The sequence below is a fragment of the Ambystoma mexicanum genome, chromosome 2p (genome assembly GCF_040938575.1).
Source record: "Ambystoma mexicanum isolate Mex_15411 chromosome 2p, UKY_AmexF1_1, whole genome shotgun sequence".
NCBI lineage: Eukaryota > Metazoa > Chordata > Amphibia > Caudata > Ambystomatidae > Ambystoma > Ambystoma mexicanum.
Window position 1 is genome coordinate 1,185,286,895 of NC_090923.1, and position 17,473 is coordinate 1,185,304,367.

Below are 17,473 nucleotides of genomic sequence, written 5' to 3' on the forward strand. Positions count from 1 at the left end.
CAACTGGTTCAGATTCCCTTTCTTTTTTATTATTTCAACACAGCGTGCACAATCCCGAATCTAGTCCTTTTGGGTGTTCCTATTACATCCACGAATAATCATGTTTTTTCCCATTTTTCTTTCTTTTATTCTTTTCTGGGACTTGCAGTCCTGAATGTAAAATGAAAAAGAAAAACGACAAGTCCCAGAGTGCAGAGACTAAAAGCAGTTTTGGATAGCTCAATCTTGCATGTGGAAACTCAAAAACGAGCTTCTGATTTTGTGGGAACATAGATTATCGGAGTAAAAATTTCTATTCAGGAATTAATGTCCGGATTCTAGCCTGTCTGTTTGCTTTCAAATGCTCACTACAGAGCTCTACCGCAAGCCTCTGCACATGGAGAGGACCAATGAGTGATTTGCTCTTGTGCATGTGTTTTTTGTATTATTTAAAAACAAAACCGATAGCACACAACTAAATCTAGCATCTGCATAATGCCATTTGAAATCTGAAGTAATGCAGGAAAAGACGCAGCTTAAACTGCTGACCTCCAGGATTATGTTATGCAAATAGTGCGCATGCTTCTGGAAGGCCACTTTAAAGCGCTATGTCGGAAGAGACAAGAGGAAATGCGAATAGAAGAGTTCCAGTGAGGCAGAAGAGTCGCAGTGTATTGTAGGTTTCTTGGGTAGTGTTTAGGCAGCTTCAAACCACTCTGAGAGATGATGCGGCATGACCAAGAGGGCAGAAGAGAGCAGAAGGCGCAGCGTCATGTTACGTCGATTGCACGTACACTAAAAACGGAATTGTCAATAAGCAGGGCCCACAGGATGAAAGGCTGAGGCACAAATCAGAGCAGGAAATTGAGTATGGGGCAATAGAGGACGGCCCCTTTTGGGGTGGAACCAAGCTTGATTTGCATATGGTCTTTCCCCTCATGTAATGGCTTGGCAGGCTGAAAAGCGATGCTCTGCAGGGTTGTCCAGAGCGGTGCCCGTGGTTATTATTTATTCAAAGCCTTCCAGTCATCATCCTTTGGTTTTGCTTCAGCCACCATGAGTGTGACGGGCATGCCCAGAAGTGGGTCCCGAGCCTGCTGGGCCTAGAGAACCAAGCTGCTCCTCACTGCTGAGGCCTGAAAAAGGCGAAACATGTCTGGGGATGCTTGTGGTCTTGTGCAAAAGGGATGTGACCTAGCAGTTCTGGCTGGACTACCCCTGATTTGCATGTGGTCTTTCCTCTTCTGCAATGGCTTGGCAGCTGAAAATCAATGGTCTGGAGGGTTGCCCAGAGCTGTGCCCGTGGTTATGATTTATTTAAAACCTTACAGTCATCAACTTTTGGTTTTGCAATAGCGGGAGACAGCAAGGAGGCAAACACCCTCATAATCAACCCAGTCTTCCTGAACACATATTAATTGTGGGTCGCCTTTCCAGAACATTAGCCTGCCCGGAATAGTGCATGCAGGAATTTGCGCATGGGTCCAGAGACCAAGAGGCAGGAGCGCTGTGGCAGCACGACATGGTAAGGAGTGAGCAGGGTTGGGGGTAAGAATTACCAGAGGGCAAAGGTGAGGCAGTGGGAGAGAGGGGACGGAGTGAGTGCCAGAGGGGGGCAGGGGTCGCTGGATGTCCCTCACATGAGTGGAGGGAGTTGGGCGGAGGAGGTGACCAGAGGCGTTACTAGGGGGGGCTTAAGGGGCTATAGCCCCAGGTCTTTTGGTTGTAGCCCCGGATAGAATATCAGGGGCAAGAACCAAAAGGCTAGCTAGCCTAGAGTCCCGACAGCCCCAACATTAGCATAGCCCCAGATCTTTTCCAGACCTACCACCACCCCTGTAGGTGACGGTGAGCCTCAGGGGTGTGCAGGGTTGTCCTCTGCATGAGAGAAGGGGTAGGGTAGAGCGGCCACAGTGCACTGTTCTCCCCACAGCACCAGACGCGAAAATGTTTTCGATTAAAACAACCTGTGGGGAAGCAAATAGATCTGTAGATTCACTCCTACCTGTTGTGTTATTCTTGAGCCGTTTTAGTGTTTTTACTTGCCGTGCGAGTTGATTCAGAGTCTAAATACTCTGCACGCACTGCGCCGCCCCTGTTAGAACTACAATTCCTATAGAAGTTGTAGTTCTAAGGCGAATTTAACCGCAACCCAGGCGCGAACACGCCAGCATGAACTAGCTCAGCCGATCTGTGCCGGTATTTAAGGGCCCTGTACCCCCCTTTGCTTCATAGATTGACTCCTACCTGTTGTGTTATTCTTGAGCCGGTTTAGTGGTTTTACTTGCCATTTCATTTTAAGCAGTTTTTTAACCCTCTTATCAGCTTTTACTGTGTATTGTGTATTTGCCTTTATTGATATTCCCTCTGCGCTTCCTCAAAACTATTCTTTATCAATAGATGGCCGTGCGAGTTGAATCAGAGTCTAAATACTCTGCACGCACTACGCCGCCGGTGTTAGAACTACAATTCCCATATAAAGTGTAGTTCTAAGGCGAATTTAACCGCAAGCCTGGCGTGAACACACCGGCACGAACTAGCCCAGCCGGTCTGTGTCGGTCCATGCAGGACCGGAAGGTTGGAAGGGGCGTTCTTCTTTTCGCCTCTGCTGTTATGGGAATTGCTGAGGTGTTGGACGCTATTACAGCCGCCAGAAAGATCGTTAATCACAGTGTTTCTATTTCCATCTGCCAGCCCACGGAGCTTCAGGATACAGGTATAATGGGAAATACATATGTTAATCGAAACAGAACGTCACTGAGTGTTTCTGAAGTTGAATCACCCGGTAGTGCCGGTTTACTCCTTAACATGACTTTGTCCAACTCTGGGGTTATTACAAAGCATGACTCTTTTGCTATTCCTGACTTCTGCAACAACTCGGCTTTTACTCCAAAATTGGTCTTAAGCCTGGAAGCCGAAGCAGGCGTAGAGCATGAGGTACCTCCTCCTGAGGATTTGTCAATTGCTCCAGGGATCCGCAGTCCTCAGATGGAGGGACGGGTAGGTCCTCATTGTAGCAGAAGTAGGATTATGCCAGTATCCAACCTTAGGTTCTTGATGCTAAACACAAGATCGCTTGTGAAACACGCAGTGGAGGTTGCAACCCATGTAGACGAAAATAGTATTGACATATGTGCCATCACAAAAACTTGGGCCCACAGTGCAGCAGCCCCCTCTTTGAATTTACCTATCCCCGATGGTTATGGTATGCTAAGACATGACAGGAGTAATGGAAGGTTTGGGGGTCACGCTTATTTTTTAGATCTCTCACCATCTGAGAAATTAGTGACCATATCTTGGATGGGATTGAATCTTTACATGTTAAAATAGCATTAAATGCGGAATCAACAATCAACGCCCTCTTGTTTTATAGGCCGCCATCCTTGTCAGAGGACTTTGTTTTGGCGCTATCTAGTTTCCTTTTCCCCTTAGTGAAACCAAATGCTAGCTTCTTATTAATGGGAGATTTCAATTTCTGGTTGGGGCATGAGGACGATAACATAGCCTGAGATCTGCAGCTGGCCCTATCCGACATGGGCTGTGTTCAAAAAGTTAATTCACCTACCCATTGTCTGGGGCACACCTTAGATTGGGTTTCTACTCACAGGGCCGATTCTAAGGACTTCCTGGTGTCACCTTGTCCATGGTCGGACCACTTCTTTGTTGAAATTTACTGTGGAGGCTATATTTCCCAGGAAAGCGAAAGACGGAAACACACTGGGGGTGTTGGCTAGAAATGTTAAGAATATTACACTGGAATGCATACTACCCCTTCTGAGCCCATTGGCTAACCTCTCGGATTTTAAAACGTCCAATGAACTGTCAAGGACTCTCTCCTCTAACCTTGATGTCATCACTAATTCTCTAGCCCCACTAAAAGAGAGAATGCTTAAGGAAGGGAGAAAAAACAATCTATGGTTTTCCCCGAACTAAAAAACCTTAAATCATTAACTCTTAAACGTTTGTTACAAATGGAAACTTAATTCCACCCTTTCAGCAAAGGCAGCCTACAAAGGAGCAGCCAAAGATTATAGGCTTGTGATAATAGCTACCAAAAAAAACGTTTTCAACTCTAGAATTCAGAATGCACATTCAGACGCAAGTGAGTTCTTTAAGATTCTTAAAGAACAAGAAATCACGCACTCCCCTGACTTGGGCTGTTGATTAAGGACGCTGTCTGGTGTGCAGAGATCCAGGATGCCATGCAGGGCAATCTAAATGGGATCAGCGCTGATAGTGCCTTAAAAAAGAGAGCCTTTCCAGTGTAGCAGGAAAACATCTTAGTGGGACTCATGTTAGATGCCCCTCTATTCCGCATTTTAACTTCTCTGCCATAACGACAGCTGAATTGGCTGTTATACCGGATCAGCTGAAGGCTACAAAATGCAAAAGTGACCCTTGTTCTGCCATCATTATAAAAATGTGTTCACCAACCCTGTTAGAAGCTATTTGCAAGTTTGTTAACCTATCTTTCGCTGAGGGCTCAGTGCCCCAGGATTAAAAAAAAGCATGGGTAACTCCTATTCTCAAAAAACCTGGACTACCCAGAAACTCCCTGAATAATTACAGGCCGATTACTAATGCCCCCATTCCTGTTTAAAATTCTAGACTGGGTGGCTTACGTGCAAATTGCTGAGCATCTGAAAAAATTCCCTGTTCTCAATGACCATCAATCTGGATTCAGGCAGGGGTATGGAAGAGAGACATCACTGCTCGAATTGAAGGCCAGGCTCTTGGACCGTATGGACAAGAATAAAGCATCCATGCTGCTGCTGTTGGATTTGTCGGCGGCGTTCGATCTGGTGTATCACTCCCTCATGGTCGCCAGGTTGAGGGACGTCGCAAATTTTACACCACCGGCAGCAGCTGAGTGGATACCATCCTTCCTCTGCAACCGGGAGAGCAGAGTATATTACAAGGAAACAGCAGCGATGCCCATAGTTTTAAAATGGGGTGTACCGCAGGGTTCTTGTATATCGGTATGTCTGTACAATATTTTCACAGATCCGTTTTTTGCACTTCTAGCACAAGAGGGTGGTATTTACAAACTATGCAGACGACACGCAGTGTGTCATCCTTATCCCTGGGATTCATGACATTGACGAAGCTCAGTTGAATAGGATATATGCTTTAATAGAGAAGAACAAGTTACTTACCAACTGTAACATTCTTTCGACTGGATGTTCCTCCCACGTATTCCTTATCTTTGATAAATCCACTTCCGGCTTGCTGACCTCTGACATTTTTTCGCAGTAGAGGGCACTGCGTGTCGACATCACTCGAGTCGGTGACCCTCGAAGGCTTCTGTATTGGCACCGATGTCACTATAGGTATAAATTGTCTTGCGCAGCGTCCGTTGCTCAGTTCCGTTTTGAGGTGCTGTTTTTGCCTTGTATGAGATGGTTAGTACCCTTGAAGGAGCGTAGGCTGCAACTACAAGGGAAGTTTTACTGCGGGGAAGGATGGGAAGGGCGATAAGGAATACGTGGGAGGAACATCCAGTCGAAAGAATGTTACAGTTGGTAAGTATCTTGTTCTTCGAATGGATTGTGTCCTCCCATGTATTCCTTATCTTTGATAGACTCCCAAAGCAGTAATGTGTATAGGAGGCGGGAGTAAAACATAAAGATTTCTTTAAAGATGCATAGAGTGCAACACAGCTTTTGCAAATTTAGTCTCCTGGCTAGTGGAGGAATCTAGACTGTAGAATTTGGTGAAAGTATGTGCGGACGACCATGTGGCATCCGCACATATGTCTTTAATTAGAACTCCTCTTCGGAGAGCTGACGAAGCTGCGATGCCTCTGGTTGAATGAGCCCTGAGGTGTTGAGGAGGCTCTTTTCCTGCCAATTTATAGCACTCTATAATAGTTAGTATTATCCATCTTGAGATGGTCTGTTTCGTGATAGGTAAACCTAGTTTATGTCCCGCATACCCCACAAACAACTGGTCTACTTGTCTAATCCTTGCAAGGCTGTTAATATAAAAACTCAAGGCACGCCTTGGATCCAGCCTGTGCAATCTCTCTTCCTCTTTCCCTGGATGGGGAGGAGGGTCCTGATATCCAGATGGAGAACCTGACCTTCCTTCTGCGAGAGAAGATTCTCTCTTTGTGGAAGACAAATCGGAGGACTTATGGACATGTCTAGAAGACCCGGGTACCATGTTCTCCTGGCCCAATCCTGGGCAATTAGGATCATGGGTTTCCGGAATCTCCTCAAACTCCTGATCACTTGAGGAATGACGGGGACTGGAGGAAACGCGTACAAAAGTGGAAATTCCCAGTCCACCATGAACACGTCCCCTATTTCTCCTCTCGGGGGAAATACCCTTGAGCAATATTGATCGCACTTCCGGGAGATACTGGTGGCGAACAGATCCACTTGAGAGGTTCCCCAAATGGCAAAGATCTCTTGAAGGACTTCCTGAGCTAGTTCCCACTTGTGGGAGACTGTGTTCTGCCTGCTCAGAGCGTCCGCCGTCCAGTTCTTCTCTCCGGCTAGGTGAACTGCTGATAGAGAGATTCCTTCTTGAATTGCCCAGAACCATAGCAGCATTGCCTCTCTGCACAGTGGCAGTGACCCTACGCCTCCTCTTTTGTTGAGGTAGTGCATGGCCACCATGTTGTCCATCATTATCAGGACATTTTTTCCCTGTACTGTTGGCAGGAAAGCCTTCAGCGCTAGTCTGATCGCTCTCAGCACTAATAGGTTGATGTGTAGTCTGGACTCCGATGGAGACCAATGACCGTTGATGGTCAAGTTGTTGGCATGGACTTCCCACCCCGTGAGTGAAGTGTCCGTGACTACTGTTATCTCCGGCCATGGTTGCCAAAACTGTGCTCATTTCACGATGTTCTCCCGACAGGCCCACCACTGAAGGTCTCGTGCTACTCTGTTCGAGATTTGAAGGAGATCTGACATTCTTCCTGAGAATTGAGACCATTGGGTCCTGAGCACCCACTGGAGAGATTTCATTCTCAGGCGAGCCTCTGGCACTAGAAAAATGCAGGATGCCATGACGTCGAGCAACCTCAAAAAGTCAAAGGTTGGTAGACATTGGGCATTTTGAAACCTGGTGACCATCTGTAGAATATCTTGAGCTCTCACCTCTGGTGGCGAGGCTTTTCCCAGGGATGTGTCCAGGACTGCTCCAATGAACTGGAGTCTCTGTGATGGTATCATCTGTGACTTCTTTAAGTTGAGGGAGAAGGCCAGTTTGTGGAGGAAGTGTCAAATATAATCTAAATGGAACTGATCTGTTCCGGGGACACTGCTCTGATCAACCAGTCATCCAGGTAGGGGTAGACATGAATCCATTCCCTCCTTAGACCTGCTGCCACAACCGCCATTTGCTTGGCGAAGACCCTCGTGCGGAGGTCAGCCCAAATGGCAGAACCCGAAATTGATAGTGAGAGTTGCCAATGGCGAACCTCAGGTACTTCCTGTGCTTGTGATGGATTGGCACATGAAAGTAAGCATCCTGAAGGTCCAGAGATACCAACCAATCCTGAAGCTGGAGGTCCTGAAGGATCTGAGAAAGGGTTACCATCTTGAACCTGTCATTTCTGAGGAATTTGTTCAATTCTCGCTGGTCCAAGATGGGGCTCAGTCCTCCATTCTTCTTTGGTATTAGAAAGTAGGGGGAATACCAACCCTTGTTCCTCTCTGCTAGAGGTACCCGTTATATGGCGCCTTTCTCTAGCAGGTCTGAAATCTCCTGCATAAGGAGCGGGTCTGGAAGCTTCAAAGAGTTGTTACCTGTTGGATAACTCTGAGGAGTGTGTAGGAAAGGCAGGCAGTAACCATGAGCAACTGTTTCCAAAGCCCGATCATCTGACTTAATAGCCTGTCATTCTGTCAGATGTTGAGTTAACCTGCCTCCTACTGGTGTTTTGTGTGGGGAGACCTCAGAGGGGTTTAGAAGCAGCTGACGCAGATGCTGAGGGTAAAGCAGCACCTGCTGATGCAGGCTTGGTACCTTTGACCCGTCCACCATGGGTGAATTGTTTCTGGCCCCTTTGAGCTGGCTGCCCTGTTTTTTTCCGAATGCGGAGTACAAACGAAATGGCTTCCCCTTCCAGGACGTACTTGTGGGGCGATTTGGAGTTTGACGGATTGCAGCCCCAAGTGATTTTGCTGCCGCCTTTGAGGCTTGCAATTTCTCCAGACTTTCATCAGCTTTCTTGCCAAATAGAGAGGTACCGTCAATGGCATGTTCAGAAGCCTGGCTTGTACATCAGGAGCAAAACCAGACTTCTGCAACCACGGAAATCTGCGGATTGTGGTACTCACCGTAATGGCTCTGCTGATGCTGTCAGCAGAGTCGAGACCTGTTTGGAGGGACTCACACATCGCATCCTTCCCATCCTTGACGATGTTCAAGAATGCGTTTTGTTCTTCCCCTTCTGGGAGATGGTCAGCCGCCGATGAAGTGCACTCCCAAAGGGTGTGGCTGAATCTCGCTAGCATGCAAGTGGCGTTAATAGACTTAAGTGCCATACTGTATGCTAAAAAGATCTTTTTAGACATGGCATCAAATCTTTTGCTGTCCCTATCTTGTGGTATAGTGGGGTATGCCGACTTACTACTTGATGATGTCGCTGCCTGCATTACTAAACTCTCTGGAGTTGGGTGCTTACTTAAATATTCAGGATCTGAGGATGACACCCTGTACTTTGCAGAAAGCTTTTTATTTATTGCTGGGATAACCTCTGGTGTTTCCCAATTTGCAGCTATTTTTCTCTCCAATGCTGCATGAAAAGTAACTATAGGGTCTTCTTGAGGCCCTTTATCTAAGATATCTGTAAAATCATCTTGTTGGAAAGAGGGTGTAGGTGTGTCCACCCCATAAATTCCATAATTCTTGCCATAAGGGCTCTGTAAGGCATTTCTGCATGCTCTCCAGGTTCTGGCCTGGCATATTCTGCCTCTGGAGAGGTATCTATGCCACTGGCATCTTGTAAAGATTCTTGAAGATCTCTCAATTTATTCTCCTCAGAGATTAATTCCTCTGGAATAGGCGCTCTTGTTGTTTGTAAACCAAAAGGCCTCTCATTGTCAGATTCCTCTCCTTCCTCATAAATAGAGGATAAAGCTCTGAAATAGTCAGATCGTGGAAGAGGGGTAAAATCCATTTCCAGAGCGGAGGGTGCCAAATTGGTGGATACTGCATGAGAAAAAGTTGTAGTTGTTGATGCAGACATCATAGGCCTCCACAATCCTGTAAATGGTGAATCGGAATCCTACTCGGTGTCGTCGATATTGTCGATGCTACTCTCGACGACTTGGACAGAACATTCCACACCAGTAGTGCCGATGGCGCAGTCGGGGCCTGCGGCTTCGAGGGCTTCTCCATTCATCTGAGTCGAAGACGGCATCGATGAAGGTGTTGATGACCTGTCCATCGAAGGTACCTTCGACGATGGCGTCCATGACGCAGTCTTAGTCGATGAAGTCTTGTCTTTACTCAAGGGTTTGTGACGCTTTCGAGGGTTTTTGTTTGCCGAGTTCGATGACTCTTTGCGTTATTGTTTTTCGGGTCTTCACCCGGGGTATCACCTCTAGGCATCTTCGAGGGTGTCAAGGCCGCGTTCTCAAGACTCTAAGCATTTCCTTACGAAATTCCTCCCTCTTAGCAGGAGAGCTGTGTTTAGTGGGGCAGGTGACCCCTTCTGGGGAATTAGATGATGAAGAAGAGGGCAACCTATGACGCCCCTTTTTGGAATGTCTCAATCTCGAAGAGTGATAGGAACCGCTTTGAGACCTGGATCGGGAATGTTTCTTTTGATGGCGAGGAGACGGATGAGACATACAGTCCTCACATTCCGAACACTGGTGCTCTGATCCCAGGCACCACAAACAGATCCTGTGAGGATCCGTTAATGACATCTTTTTACCACAATCTAGACATTTTTTTAAGCCGGATTGCGGCGTCGATGTTTCGGACAAAGATGCCATTGTAGGATATTAACATTTTCGAAGATTTTCGATGACTGGAAGAACCGAGCATTGCGTCTTCGAGGCTTACGAAGCGCGGGAAAACGGAACTGAGCAACGGACATTGCGTGAGTCTATCTATACCTATGCTGACATCGGTGCCGATACGGAGGCCTCTACTGTGAAAACATTTCTGAGGCCAGCAAGCTGGAAGGGGATTTATCAAAGATAAGGAATACGTGGGAGGACACAATCCATTCAAAGTGGATGGTTCAAAACAGCCTATCCCTGAACAAGAACAAAACTGAGCTTCTGATTGTTGGATCCCCCCCACATGATCCAGAAACTTGGGCCGGCATACAACACTTTTCATATTGGGTCCTCAAAAATAATCCCCCTTAAGAAGGTCAAAACAATAGGTGTCATCTTCGATCAGCACGTCAACATTAAAGATCATGTTGCAAACTTGGTGACGCCATCTGCCTATTATATAAACTTTTGGCTCACCTGTGGCCTCTCATGACTCAAGCCAATGCAGAAACTATCGCAAGAGCAATTGTAGCGGCCAAGATTGACTTTTGCTCTAGCCTGCTGGTGGGGATTAATAAAACAGTCTGTAAGAAGTTGTAGGTCACCCAGAACGGGGCAGTGAGAGTAGGCATGGGACTTGCACGGAGAGATCATGTATCATTGGCTAGACGGGCCCTGCACTGGCTGCCAGTTGAGTCAAGGTTCCTGTTTTGGCTCTTGTAATTACACATAAATGCAGGCAAGGCAAAATGCCTGCATAACTGCAGGATCTTTTAGCGAAAAAACTCATGGAAGATCGCTTAGATCTAGTAATCAGGAGTTTTTGACACTTCCCAGGTCTAGGACGATGAAAGCCTCAAAGAGTGCCTTTCACTATGCAGCCCCTAAGGCATGGAATGATCTGCCGCTGGAACTAGGGGGCACTGAGGCCACATACGTTTTTAAAAAGAAACTCATATCACTCCTGTTTGCTTATTTGCTCCTTTACTTGCTGTAATATGGCTACTATTCTCCTGCTTATATTTGGTATATATCTGTCTGTCTCCTTACGCCCTTAAGCCCACGGGTCCAGGGCTGCGCGATATACATTTATAAATTAAAGTATTAAAAAAGTATCATCATACTGCCGCTGATACTGTGGAAATAATAGCAATTTCAGGTTACACCTACATGGCTCCGAAAAACGGGAGGAAATCTGGAGATGCCCAGAGCATCTCTGAGATGTTCATGTGAAAACACAGTTCACAATTGCTCAGTGTTAGGTAAAATTTTACTTACTACTATGTTACCTCTATATTTGTGGACTCCCCAACCTTTTGCTTTTGTTTCAGCCTCCTGTGCTGACTTTTTGCCAGAGGAGCGCAGCCTTAAGCTGAACTCCACTGGGCTTTTGCTCATCTTTCTGTGAAAACTGACTTGTCCTTCTGACAGTGAGTACTGGGAAACATTGTTTCCCTTAGTCTTATGACTTTGTTGCCACTTTTGGCAACTGTATTTCAGTGTGCAAAGTACATTACAGTACCGTGCACTGGCGTCCTTGTGTTTTCGGGCCCTAGACATCCCTAAAGGATTTTTTGGTAACTGGAAAATGGGCCTCATTACGACCCTGGCGGCCGCAGTATGAATGGTGCCGGTAAGGTACGGGCACCGTTCATACCGGGCCGCCCTATTATGAGTTTGCTTGCGGGTGGCGGTATGCACGTCTGGCCAGACGTGCATACCGGCACTCGTGAGCAGACCAGGATGCTAATAACGGACCCGTCGTTAACGGGTCCGTTGTTAGCATCTTCCCCATTCCCATTGAGCCCTATGGGGGCTCAAATGGGAATGGGAATGTACCGGGTCCGGGTCCCGAAAATGGGATTTACCGGGCCGGCAATTGTCAGAATGGCCCGGTAAATCCCATTTTTTAGGACACGAGTTTGGGGGTAGCCATGCCACTAAAAACAGCCTTGCTACCTCCAAACTCGTAATGAGGCCCAATGTGTCTAGGAGTACACTGGTGGCAGCAGAAGCTTTTTTATGTTTTTGTATTAACTTTTACTGAGCCATACCATGCTTACCACGTGTGGCCCATGGCTGATATTAGTGTCCGTCCACACTGTGCCACAGGTCTTTTGCCTTCTCCTTTAGCCATTTTGTCTGTTGGCCTTCCCCTTGCTCTTTGTGACCTGAGGAGTCCTTATTTGGGCATGCATTCTCCTGCGAAAGCAGGCACATTTCGCTGGCTAATGCATGTCACGTGTGTGGGTACCCAGGAAGTGGGTTGGGACTGCCTGGTCACAATTTACACTCCTGGTGCCAGCTGCAGTGAGAGCTGCAGTGGTCCCTGATTGGATCACTACTGGTGTGCATGAGTGGGGCAGATCACCTCATTGGCCACCTGGGCGCAAGAACTAACTTGACTTTGGAATATGTGTGCAGACCCGCAGATCACCCTTAGGTCCAAATCAACCTATACACAGAGCCAAGTATCCTGAGAAGTGAAGCAGATCCAAGGACTGTCCGGAACCACACAGAAAAGGTTTGGCACCTTGAGCCCGTTGTTGTCCCGGTGGAGCCTGCTTTGCGCTAGTTCTCTGAAGACCTGCAATGGTGCTTCAACCTTTTTGAGTGGTGGACCAATCACTCTTAACGTCCCCTTGGTGCCTTGCTGGGCTGACCAGCTTGTACCTTGGCACCCGTGCTGGAACATTGCTATCAAGTTTCAGCTAGAGCTTTGGGAGAATCCTAGTTCACAAAGTACCTTCTTGCCAAATCTCATCATCCCTACTGCTTTCAGCTGGAGAGAGAAGTGTCAGTCCGCGAAACTTGGTTGCTCCTCTGTCACTGTGCAATAGTGCCAGTCGCTGCTGGTGACTTTCCTGCCTTTCTTCAAGTGTCCTGAGACCAGCTGCATCAGTGCTTTTTCTGTCCTGCATTTGTGACGAAAGAGTCAGTAATCATACCACTTACCAGTGGCCCATAGTTCATCCATACTGTTTTTACACACAAAGGATCCCTTGTGGTCCTTGCCTTGACTTGGGTGGCTTTTGCTTCCTATAGTCGTCTGAAAGTTGTGGACAGCTTTGTTCTCTGTAACAGACCCGCCTCTGACTCTTGGAACCAGCTTCATCATACTTCAGTGTCCTCTTCTAACTTTTCCTTCCCATTGACGTTTGTCCCTTGTGAGCTTTACGCATCAAAGAGCGCTTTTACGCACAAAAACGTAACATTGAGCACAAAGCTCCAATCTTCGTGAGGCTGGACTTCTTCAGTTAGGGATATCCATTTCTGGAGTTGGCCATTGTGATAAAGTTTGTGTGCTTTCCCACCTTACAGGTTTTGGTGGGATTCCGCACTTTACCGCATTGACCGAAAAGTGACTGCATATATATTTTACATAGTGTGTGTTTAAGTAGTACTATTACTGTGATCTTCATTACTGTGTTCTTCATTATTCACCTGTGTTTGTTCTATATTTGTGATATACTACTGTCTAAGATTGATTCTTGTGTCCTACTGTGTGTGCTCATCCAGGACCTCAGATCACCCCACTACTCCTGAGACGTAGCCTTGACTGCTCTCCAAGCTACCTTGAATTGCCCTGGCTAAGTTCGCAGGGCTGTAAAGTCCTGGTAGATGGTGTAGAAACTGCTGCCATTAGAGACACTGGGGCCAGCAGAACTGTAGTGGATTCCACGTTGGTCTATTCAGAGGAGCTGGCCAGAGCCCCTCTGATGCCCACTAAGTTAGTTGATGGCCCCCATCTCATGTTTCCAGTAACTCTAGCTTTGATTGGTTCAGTAGTCATGATACCTATAAGTGTTCAGAGGCAAGTCCCTGGGAGAGTGCTGCTGGGAATGATCTCAGAGACTTAGGTCTTGTGGGAGATACAGCAGAGAGACCCTGCACCAGGTCCCAAACAAAGGCTGTCCTAGCCAAGTCCAAGGCTGAGCCAAAGCAAAACAGAAAATCCTAGGCTAAAGGAGTCAAAAAACACGAGAGAGGGAAAGAGAATATTCCCTCAACTCACCTACCACTGGAGGCAGTTGGCAAGCTCCTGAACCTGATGAGGAAGAGGAGCTGCCTGAAGTATTGGACCGCAACATGACCATCCTGAGTTGCATAGTTTACTTGCAGAAGGTGGTCATGGAAGGGAAGAATTCAGTAAGGGCCAACATGAGTGCTCATCTTTGGAAGGCCTTAGGAGACAGGCCTGTTCCCAGCTTGAGGGTGAGCCTCCTAGGAAACATAGAATGTATTGAGAAGGTGGGCTACTATAAAGTGAGCCCACAGAGTACACTGGAGGAGACCATATGAGGTTGGTGGCCCCCCTTCCAGTAAGACCCTGACTCCTGCATGCTCTACTACTGGCCCAAGATGTGGGTCCAGGTTGAAGGTCACTGCAGGAGTTGTGCTACTTGCCAAATATCTGATAAAAGTGGCAAACAATTCAGGCTCCAATAATACCACTCCCAGTAGTGGGTATACCATTTGAGAGGGTATGGGTTGACAGTGCTGGTCCCCTTGACCCTCCAACATCCTCTGGCAGCAGGTTTATTCTGGTGTTAGTTGACCATGCTACCAGATATCATGAAGCCATCCCACTGAAGACAGTAAATGCAAGGATAGTTTCTAAGGCTTTACTTGCCATATCCACTAGGGTTGCCTTCCCTAAAGAAGTTGTTTCTGACAGAGGCAGCAGCTTCATGTCCAAGTATATGCAGACCATGTGGAAGGAGTGTGGGGTTTCCTATAAGTTTTCATCAGCTTCTCATCTACAAACAAATGGCTTAGCTGAGAGGTTTAATAGAACTCTCAAAAGCATGATTGGAGCTCTTGAGAAGCCCCAGAGGAGAAAGTGGCATCTCCTTTTACCATACTTACTCTTTGCCTACAGAGAGGTCCCTCAAAAAGGGGTTGGTTTTAGTTAGGGGTGTACCAAACAGTTAATTTAATATTCGGCCGAATACCAAATAGTTGGTCCAGCTATTCGGCTGGAGCCAAATAGTGAGTCGAATAGTTGTTTTTTTAGGCAAACATGTTCTACGGCATACTAAACAACATTTCAATGAATAAACTAAGGAGGCATTCTATTGCATGGTTATTAATGTTTATTAATTGGACACATATCTCTATAAGTGTGTTAAAAAGACAAAAATAAATACAAAACAGTTCTGGAAAAAGCCCAAGTCTACTTTACTGTTATGTCACTCACTAATAAGAGTAACCTGAAGGTGAAGGCTATATTGCAGAAAAACAAGGCATTCAAAATGTTCTACTAAGAGGCTACTTCTGTGTTCAGAATAAATATCTCCAGCTGTACTGTACACTCTCTCGCTGTCCACACTTGTAGGAGGAGGTGCCAAGTATACACGAGCAACGTTTGCCAACCCTGGAAATCAAACACTGTTCATTTCCCACCATTCCAGTGGGTCTGCCGTTTTAGGGAGCAGCGGCTCACTCAAAAAGATAGTGAGCTCAGGGTCCATGGAACTAATTGATTGAGTCACACCTGCCATGGACTGCTAAACAACACTGTCGCAGAAGGCCTATATGCCACATGGCGGAACACTCATCTTGGGTTGTGGCTCGTCCTCTTGGAGGTCAGGGTCTGCAGGCTGCCCCACAGGATGGTGGGAGGTCTGTTCACAGAGGGCTAAGGCAGTAGCGTGGATTGCACATTTCACATTGTTGGCCACAACATCATTACTGAAAATTGTTCATTTAAACCGAGGATCGATACCTGTAGCCACACAGTAGATAGGTATAGCCTCAATGGGCCTCATTACAAGTTTGGAGGTAGCCTGCCTGTAATACAGGCAGGCTACCTCCAAACTTGCAAAAGAACCTTATTGCCAATGCCGGTAATAAGGGACTCCCCATTCGGCCCCATAGGGCTCAATGGGAATGGGGAGGGTGGAACCATTGGTACCGTTAATGTTCGGCTCGCGGGTGCCTGTATGGCCACCACGTCAGACCTGGTGGCTGCAAGGGCACCCACAAGCAGAACTCGTAATGTGGCGGTATGGTAACAACAGCGCCAATAGCACTACCGGCGCCGTTGTTGCCTTACCACCACATTTGTAATGAGGCCCAATGTCTTTAAACCTTGCCTCTACAGCCTTCACTTGCTTCACACCATTGTCCCCAACCTCACCAGAGCTTGGGGAGGACCTTAAAGCTTTGACAGCAGGAACCAAGGAGATGCTTGATGCCTGGGAGCAAATCTCCTTTGAGAGCTCTGCAAAGGGTGCCAACAAAGATAAAACATTCTCTGCTAAAAGCCACTGGCAGGCTGAAAGATTAGATACTTTATCGTCCTCCGCACAGTACAAACTTACTGATGGCCTCTGCCCCAACAGTCGCCCCAGCATCAAAAAGGACACATTCCACCATATTGACACATCTTGGATTAATTGCAATTCAGGGAACCCAAGATCTTTTTACAGTGTGGGCAAGCGAGACGTGGCAGAACTGGAATGTTTGAAGTGGCCAACACGTTTTCCTGCATGTGACATCATTTCTGACACAGATCTTTGCACAAAAAGGCCATCATGGATGCAAAGCTGTAGGGTGTGAGCAAAACACTCCACACTAACAAAATCTGCTTCTCTTAAGGTCTTGCACATGTTAACTGCATTATCACAAAGAATCATGTGCACTTTGGAATGGCTATTTTGCCACCTTTAAAGCATTTCTGGGAATGCTAAGCACCTATTTTGGCACCAGTATGGCCTCAACCAAAAGCTTCACACTGCAACAAAGCTCCATGCCTTTTCATGTTGCTGACCAGCCAATATCCTGTTAAGCTCATAAAGATTTCACAGTACTATCAGAGGTCCAAAGGTCTACAGTAAATGCTATTTACTCAGCGCTCTGAACCTCTGAAGCAATACACTGGGTCACTTTTTCATACAGGTCAGGGATGATGCGAGTCGGAAAATATTTACGTGATGGTACTTTCTCCCAGGCTCCATCCAACTTATGAAGTAAACGCACAAAACCTTCATCCTCAACAACAGAAAATGGTTGCAGGCCTAATGCAATAATTTCGCCAATACTGCGATGCAGAGCATGTGCGGAAGGGCTGTCCAGAGGCCACACTGCTTTTTGTCCAGACAATCTTGAATGGACAGCTGTGACCATGCCCTCTTGCACTTTGTGGGGGTCACTTAGCGCTTGATTCTTCCTACAGCAGCCTCTTTTTTCCTTTCATATTGAACATAGTCCTTGTGAGGCTTGGACTGCAGATGGTTGGTCAGTGCTGATGTGCTGCACTGTCTCGAGTTTGCACAACGACGAGACAAAACAGCAAAACACACAGAACACACCGCCTTGTAGTTATCATCCAGTTTCATGGTAAAGTAATCCCGTAGAGGGCTGGTTTGCTCCTTGGTGCTACTCATTCTGACAAAGAGGTGTTCTGCTGCTTCGGCCCAGAGATAGGGTTTCTGCTGGGCACGTCTCCTAGTTGCTGCTTGAGGGCCTTTACGTAAATCGGAATCTCGTACTGGTGACAGAAACAAATGTAAAGCAAAAGT

At 46.9% G+C, this 17,473-nt stretch overlaps 1 long non-coding RNA gene across 2 annotated transcripts in view; it reads right to left on the bottom strand.

Moving 5' to 3' along the window:
* Positions 1 to 15,034: 15,034 nt before the first annotated feature.
* LOC138567304 (uncharacterized) overlaps positions 15,035 to 17,473 on the bottom strand; it is a 46,074-nt gene continuing 43,635 nt past the window's right edge. For both annotated transcript variants that reach the window (XR_011302160.1, XR_011302161.1), the window contains exon 3: positions 15,035 to 17,442. This is a non-coding gene — a long non-coding RNA (uncharacterized lncRNA). The remainder of the gene's footprint in view (positions 17,443 to 17,473) is intronic.